Source organism: Lathyrus oleraceus, chromosome 1 (genome assembly GCF_024323335.1).
Source record: "Lathyrus oleraceus cultivar Zhongwan6 chromosome 1, CAAS_Psat_ZW6_1.0, whole genome shotgun sequence".
Classification (NCBI taxonomy): Eukaryota; Viridiplantae; Streptophyta; class Magnoliopsida; order Fabales; family Fabaceae; genus Lathyrus; species Lathyrus oleraceus.
In genome coordinates this window covers 100,625,752-100,633,563 of record NC_066579.1, presented here as the reverse complement: position 1 = coordinate 100,633,563, position 7,812 = coordinate 100,625,752, and the positions used below count along the sequence as shown (strand labels likewise).

The 7,812-nt window shown below is 33.2% G+C and overlaps 1 long non-coding RNA gene across 1 annotated transcript; it reads left to right on the top strand.

Annotated features, from left to right (window-relative positions):
- Positions 1 to 3,197: 3,197 nt before the first annotated feature.
- On the top strand, positions 3,198 to 5,832 carry LOC127119389 (uncharacterized). The gene is made up of 2 exons (XR_007802797.1): positions 3,198 to 3,787; positions 5,476 to 5,832. It is a non-coding gene; the product is annotated as an uncharacterized LOC127119389 (long non-coding RNA).
- The last annotated feature ends 1,980 nt before the right edge of the window (positions 5,833 to 7,812 follow it).

Here is a 7,812-nt window from a genome sequence, read left to right as displayed (position 1 = left end):
GTTTAATGTGATTTCATGATTAAGTCACATTTGATACATTAAATGAACTAGCTATTCTAGGGACTTTATTAAACAAACATAATAAAGAAAAAACTTTTTATTATTATTCGATACAAGTACCAAAAATATTGACTTCTAGGGCTTACACCAATAATTAGCACCCATCACATTTGTTGTACTCAATGGGAACAATTTTGATTGTTATTTGCACAAATGGGTGTTATTATCTAAAGGTTACTTACAAAAGGGAAAAAGTTTAATAATTAGTGTGCCCGTCAAGGATTCGGACTCTCGTGCCTACGTATCCTCATAGTGCAATAAGGAAATCAGAGCTCCGTAGTTCATACAACCAAGGGCAGAAAATAGAGATGTGTGAATGAATGATGAAAGATTTTTGAGATGGTGCTTAAACTGGATAGTGGTGTTTAAACCAAAGAATAAAAGAAAGTGGTGTTTAAACCAAAAGAGAAATGAAAGTGGTGTTTAAACCAAGAGATAAAATAAATGTGATGTTTAAACCAAGAGAGTAATAGAAAGGCGGTCTTTAAACCAAGAAAAGAAGTAGAAGTGATGTTTAAATCAAGGAAGAAAAAAAGTGGTGTTTAAAACAAGTATGATTAAAAATGGTGTTTAAACCAAAGGGGGGATAAAAGTAGTGTTTAAACCAACGAAGGGATAAAAGGTGGTGTTTAAACCAAACAGGAGTAAAAGTGGCGTTTAAACCGGAAAGGAAAAGACAGGGGTGTTTAAATCGAAGAAGGAAAGAAAGTCGTGTTTAAACCAAAAAAGTGATTAAATATGGTGTTTAAACCAAACAAGCGTAAAGTGGTGTTTAAACTGGATAAAAAAAGAAAGTGGTGTTTAAACCAAATAAGTGGTGTTTAAACCAAAAGATTGATAAAAGTGATGTTTAAGCCGAAGAAGTGGTGTTTAAACCAAAAAAGTGATGTTTAAACAAAAGAAGTGGTGTTTAAATCAAAGAGAAAATGAAAGTGGTGTTTAAACCAAGAAGTGGTGTTTAAACCAAAAAAATGGTGTTTAAACCAAGAAGTGATGTTTAAACTAAAAAAATGGTATTTAAACCAAAGAAGTTGTAGGATTTTGCCTAGATCCAGGGATCAAGACCTACTAGGGAAAGATATTTAAACCAGAGGATTAAAAAAACCAAAGAGAAAATAAAAGTGGTGTTTAAACCAAAGAAGTAAAATAAGAGTGGTGTTTAAACCAAAGAGAAGGAAAATAGGAAATAAAGGTGGTGTTTAAACCAAACAGGAAATGAAAGTGATGTTTAAACCAAATAGGGAATGAAAGTGGTGTTTAAATCAAAGAAGGAGTGTTTAAACCAAAAGAGTGGTGTTTAAACCAAACAAAAATAAGAGTGGTGTTTAAACCGAATAAGTGGTGTTTCAGCTAAAGAAAAAGAAAATGGTGTTTAAACCAAAAGAGTGGTGTTTAAAACAAAGAGAGAGGTTATTAACCAAGAGAATGTGATTAGCCTCAAGAGTGGTGTTTAAACCGAAAGAGTGTTATTTAAACCAAACTAAAATAAGAGTGGTGTTTAACCCAAAGAAGTGGTGTTTAAACCAAATAAAAAGAAGGTGGTGTTTAAACCAAAGAAGTGGTGTTTAAATCAAAAGAGTTGTGTTTAAACCAAAAGAGTGGTGTTTAAACTGAAACACCAAAGAAGTGATGTTTAAACCAAAGAAAAAGAAAGTGGTGTTTAAACCAAAGAGGTGGGTGTTTTAACCAAGATGGTGATTAACCTAAAGATAGAAATAAAAGTGGTGTTTAAACCAAAGAAAAGGAAAGTGGTGTTTAAACTGAATAAAAGTAAGAAAGTGGTGTTTAAACCAAAGAGGAAATAAAAGTGGTGTTTAAACTAAGAGATAAAATAAATGTGGTGTTTAAACCAAGGAATTGATAAGAGTGATATAAATGATAGAAAGCGGTGTTTAAACCAGAGAAGTGGTGTTTAAACCAAAGAGATGGGTGTTTTAACCAAGATGGTGATTAACCCAAAGAGAGAAATAAAAGTGGTGTTTAAACCAAAGAAAAGGAAAGTGGTGTTTAAACCAAAGAGGTGAATGTTTTAAGCAAGATGGTGATTAACCCAGAGAGAGAAATAAGAATGGTGCTAAACCAAAGAGAAATGTCTGTTAACCAAGAAATGGTGATTAACCCATGAAGAAAGGGTATGTTAACCGTAAGAGGTGATTAACCCAAAGAAAGAAAGAGTGGTATTTTAACCGATAGACGGTGATTAATCAATGCAAAAAGAGGGTATGTTAACTATGAGAGGTGATTAACCCAAATAAAGAAAGATTGATATTTTAACTGATAGACAATGATTAACCAATGGAGTATGGATGACAAAGAAGCTTGTGTTGGGTCCAAAGAGAAGAGTATTGTTGATGGAGCAGTGTTTCAATGTTGAGATGTCATTTGTGTTGATATGCTATCTGTGGGTAAAAAGAACTGACAATTATTCAATTTAAATTGCACTAAAGTCTATGAATGGATGCGAATACTCTGAATAACTGGGGCATACGCCCCGTACGCAGAGGTACTCAAAACAAGGATATGAAAAATATATCTCATCCTTCTCTGTTGCTTAAGGCTCATGACATATAATCCTCATCATAAATATCAAGTGTTGAAAAAATTTATTTTTGTTGTGCTTGAGCAATCATCCGATCTTGATATCCAATGTTTTCAACCTTGAGTATGAAGCTTGACTTGGCTTGAGGTCCAATGCAGTGCAAGTATAGAGATCTAATCCTATCAAGTGATCAAGACAATTTTGATCACTGACTGGATAGGGGATAAAGTAAAAGTGAAGTGATTAATTGATCAAAATTGATTTTGATCAATCAATCGGGCATGAACCCAAAACTACAAGCACATGGATCTTTATTAAGGGATATGTTAACCTACTAATTTCTAAAATTAAAACCATCCAAAATGCTAATTAATTTCTAAAATCTAATTGAAAAAATAATTTTAAAATCGATGATTATTTCTAGACTAAGGTGTATTATCTTTATTAAGTATATGATTTTTTAAAGGTATGAACTATTCAATAATTCTAAGAATTATCATTGGAAATTATAATAAAATGTGTAAAATATTAAAAATAATATTTAAGAAACAATAAAGCAAAGAAAAACAACTAGAAAAACAAGATCAAGCCCAAACTGCAGGGGATGCATGCATCAGACTAGGGGTATGCCATGAAGAAATACATTGGGCTCAAGATGGAAACCCATCGCTGGTTGTGTTAATCATTCAAGAAAAGGGGGTGTCTGGAAACATTGTGGGTGTTGTTGGCAATGTCATGGGATTATGAGCCTTTGAGGCCTAAAACACCTCTAGCCAAGAGAAAATGGGGGGTATGTGAAAGCAAATCTGGGTTCACAACTTCTGAGGTCACAACTTCGCCGTGTTGGAATTCACCATCAACGGCGGCGGAGGTCAAATCACCACCAAACTTAACTCAACCTAACCGTCTTCTCTCCCTCTTTCATAATCCCATCCCAATTCGTTTCAATCCCTCATCAATTGTTCAAATAAAAAGAAAAACATGAACCCTAAATTACCAAACATAAATTAAAAGCATATGGCAGATAAAACTGAGTCCAAACCTTAGGGGTTTGGATCGCTAGTGACAAATCTACATTATGGTGACTATTTTTGCATGGATCAAAGAGGAAAAGGAGAAGAGCTTACCTGCCGGAGTAGCTCCGACGGCTCTTCAAGCTTGGCGTTTGTCAGAGATATTGTTCTTCAGGTCTGTGAATCTTCTTTCTTTGAACTTGATGCTTAGTTCCTCTTCTTCTCCTTCTTAGTATTTTCTCTAGTCTGTAGGAGCATGCGTTATTCTATAATTTATCGCGTGTAGATTGAGAGAATGGTGAGGATTTAGCTCAATTGTTTAGAGCTTCAGATGTTGAAGCTCTAAAAACTATGGTGATTGGAGCGTGTAGTGAGGGTGATGGGAGTGGTGAAGTGAGAATCTTTTGGTGAATTTGTAGAATTATGATTAGTCACCTGTGATTGAAGAAGATGAATTGATTTTATAGAGGTTGTTTTGAGTAACTGAATAGGGAAGTTAGGTCAAACAAGTTAGGGCAAGTAACTCTGTTAGATATTCAGTGAGTAAAGTTGTTAGGTGTTTATAACTCTGTTAAATTAGTTTGTTAAATTCAGTTTGTGACAGTTAGCTAAATTGAATTATGTTAAGTTAGTTGTTAGATGTTAGTTGAAAACAGTTATGATGTTAGAGTGTTAGAATTATGTTTGAACTAATTGTGGTTATGAACTGATAAAATGTTAGTGTTAACTAAAATTAATTAGTTAGTTGTTAGAAGGTTGTGAAAAATCATTTGGTGATTAGGTTAATTAATTGGTTAACATCTGAATTGTTTTTTATTAGGGATTGTTAGTTAAATAGTTAGTTATTTATGAAATGGAATCAATTAGTGAAACAGTAGGTTGGCAGTTAGAATTAGGAATGGAATTGTGGTATAGTGAGTTAAGTGTAGTTCAAACTTTAATGAACTGATGCTACCATGAAACTTGAACTGTAATTGGAGCCCTTTTGGTTAACTATGAATGATTTTTTGTGAAAATTCTATTTTCTATGTATGCCTGCTGTTAGTGACTTTGAAGTTAGAAAAAAGTGAAACTGCTTATGAATGTGCAACTAGTTATGCAACAAATTAATTGTGGAGCTGTTATGTGATTGTTTTTATTGGTGTTAGAATGTGAATAAAGTTAGTTACTAAACTATTTTTGGAGTTTTCTGTACTTCAGTTTGAAGGTTAGTTATGCATAAGAGCTTGGTGAAATGCTTGGAATGTTAGGCATTGTGGAAGATAATTAGAATGTGGTTGTTAGTTTGTTAGTAGAACAATACACAGGCTGTTGGTTAGAAATCTTCTACTGAATGATGTTAATTCCTAATTGAACTATGATGGCCTAATTTGAATTAATGAAAATTGAATTAGTGACAAGTTAGTAGTGAAATTCTGTTTTGAAGTTTTGTTTTAACTACTTGTGTTATGAATTTTGAAATCGTGTAGGCTATGCTTTGGCTTGAATGTAGTTTAAAATGAAGTTTATTCATGCAGGGAATTATGCAGGTTGTTTTGGGTTGCAACTTGAGCCATGTTAGAATGAATGGAAGATGCTAAGTGCAGTAGGTTAGATGTAATACTTGAATTTGAATGTTAGCTAGGTTGATGATTAGTCATTGAGTGAAATTGGTTAAGCTTGTAAGGATGAACTTTTAAGTTATAATTGATAGTTTCAATAGTTAGTTATTGAATGGTGTTGTAGTGAATTGATTTGGAAAGTTGAATTAAGTTATTAGCATGCTACAGTTAGAGGAAGTTCATATGAAGTAGGTACTTGCTTGATTCAATGGTAGATGTGCTTAATATTGAAACTAATTGGTGCAATATGTATGAGTTGCAGGGCTAACTTGGCTTGGCATGAAGATGATGACATGAGCAAAACATGACTTTTGGTATAAGGCTTGAACATGGGCAAAACTTGGTATGATGCACCCTAATGAAGATTGGTGACTTGGAGATCAAAGTGGGACCCATGAAGATGAAGAAGGTAATAGGTCTAGGGTTAAGTTGACTTTGGTCAACCATTTGACCAAAAAGTCAACAATTGATCAAAAGTCAACTTTAGGTCAAAATTAGGGGTTTCTTCATGTAATCCCAAATATGCACTTGTAATGTACTTTTTTGATGTCTTGGATGTAGATTGACCATTATATGTAACTTGACTTATGCCCTAAGTAAAATATAACTTTTCCCTCCATATTTGAAAATTTGAAATTTTGGCTCTTTTTGAAATTCGCATACAACTTGATCTTGTATGAATGCCATGTCATGAACCAAGCAATAATAATTAGTAATCACTAAGTAATACTTTATATGAACATGACCAGAAAAAGTCAAACTTAACAATGCCCCTTTTAAAATCAAACATTCCATGATGCAATCCAATCATGCTAAAATATTATGCCAAGGATTAGGGTTTCAAGAGATGACCAACTAGGTCAATGTAAAACAATCCCAAAAGGTTTAATCCCATATATGCCATGGAAGTAAACCCTAGTTCATGATAATTTCCAAGCCAACTGACAAGAATCCAATCCTTGTGTCATAAATAGCAAGAACTTTTGAATCAATGATGTGCATGCAATTGTAAATGACTGTCTTATAAGGGATGATTAGGGCATGTGAGTATGCAGATACAATGAGAAATAGGCCAGACAAAATTGAAAAAAAGTAGGACAAGTTTTAGGGTATGACAGCCGCAAGTGCACAACAATGTGAAGTAATACAATAAGATCGAACCAACATGGAAATGTATATGAGTGTTGAATTTGATCCTAATAGTTTGTAGCTAAAGCGATCATATTTTCAAGGATCTAAGTACTAATGAAATAAAATTGATAATAACAATTAAAAAAAAAGCAGGAGATAGGGTACATGGTATCTATCCCAAACTCCGCAATTAACTTTCCATTTCAATTATGAGAAACTAGAGCAAATTATAGAAAAGTAGATAAAAATGCAATACACCCACTTTTGTGGCGTGTGTGTCTAGACGTGATTTTAGCATAGCTAATCGGCTCTCTCAACTGAGAACAAGACACCTTGTAGGTTTCGTCTCGTTATCGGATGTTTAGCCAACCACAGTTGGATGCCGAATCACTAACTTTTGGTACATGATCAACATCTAGGTTGCCTTTGCTTTTGCTAGCTGACACAAATATATTTAAGAAATTTGATCCTAAAATAACTTTTAAACTATTTTTATCATAATTTGTTAATGGATAAATTCATCGAGGGTTTGGCATGAGATAGATCTCATGACCCCTTGTACCTAGAGGATTACTCACTCATGGTGAGATTGACACAAATTAAACAAAATAAAGACATAGCATGCATAGAAATTAAATGAGAAATAATTGAGATAAAATGGAAATAACCTAAACTGTAGACAAAAAAGCTTGAATTGATAAAATAAATCCAAAGAGTACAAATAAGTTGCAGAGAAATTACAATAGAGAAAAAGATGAAACTGAAAATAATGCTAGAGTCTCCTAAAAAATGTTACCCCCTTAATCATAACAAATAACCACTATTTATACAATAAGAGGACCATTGAGGCCTCATAATTTCGAGCACAAACATAAATGGTTACTTATTAATTAAAAGAGGTAGTTTTGGAAGTTTAGAAGTCGAGAAAATGTTACAGAATGACAAAGTTTACAGCAGAAACTAGGTCTGACAAAGGCCATGTTGTCTGACATGGGGGGTCGTGTTGAGAACACGATCGTGTCAGGAAACATGACCATAACGTGTTATCCTTAGGAATTTACTATGGGGGCTCCTTTGGATTTTCTCTGATACTATTTTGTGATATTGACATTATATATTTTAGTTATGTACTTGTTGCAACTTTTATCCATGTGTTTTAAGTATCTATGTTATTTATCATTGCTATCTCTTTTATCTTGATTATTTGTTCAAATTGTGTTGTTTGCGGTAGTTGGTATCATAAGCGATTTATGTGGTTTTAGTTCACTAGTGTGATTTCTATTTTGGCTTTTATGTTATCATGAATTTAGTTGTTTGCGTTGTTTTCTCTCTTTCTTTTCTCTTTTTGATATTTGTCAAATGGGCAGAAGTTATCGAGATATTATCGATATTCACTTAAATCAAGGTGTTTATTTGTTTGATTCAAATCATGTGAATTGTATCACTGAATCATACAAGTTGTGCAAAT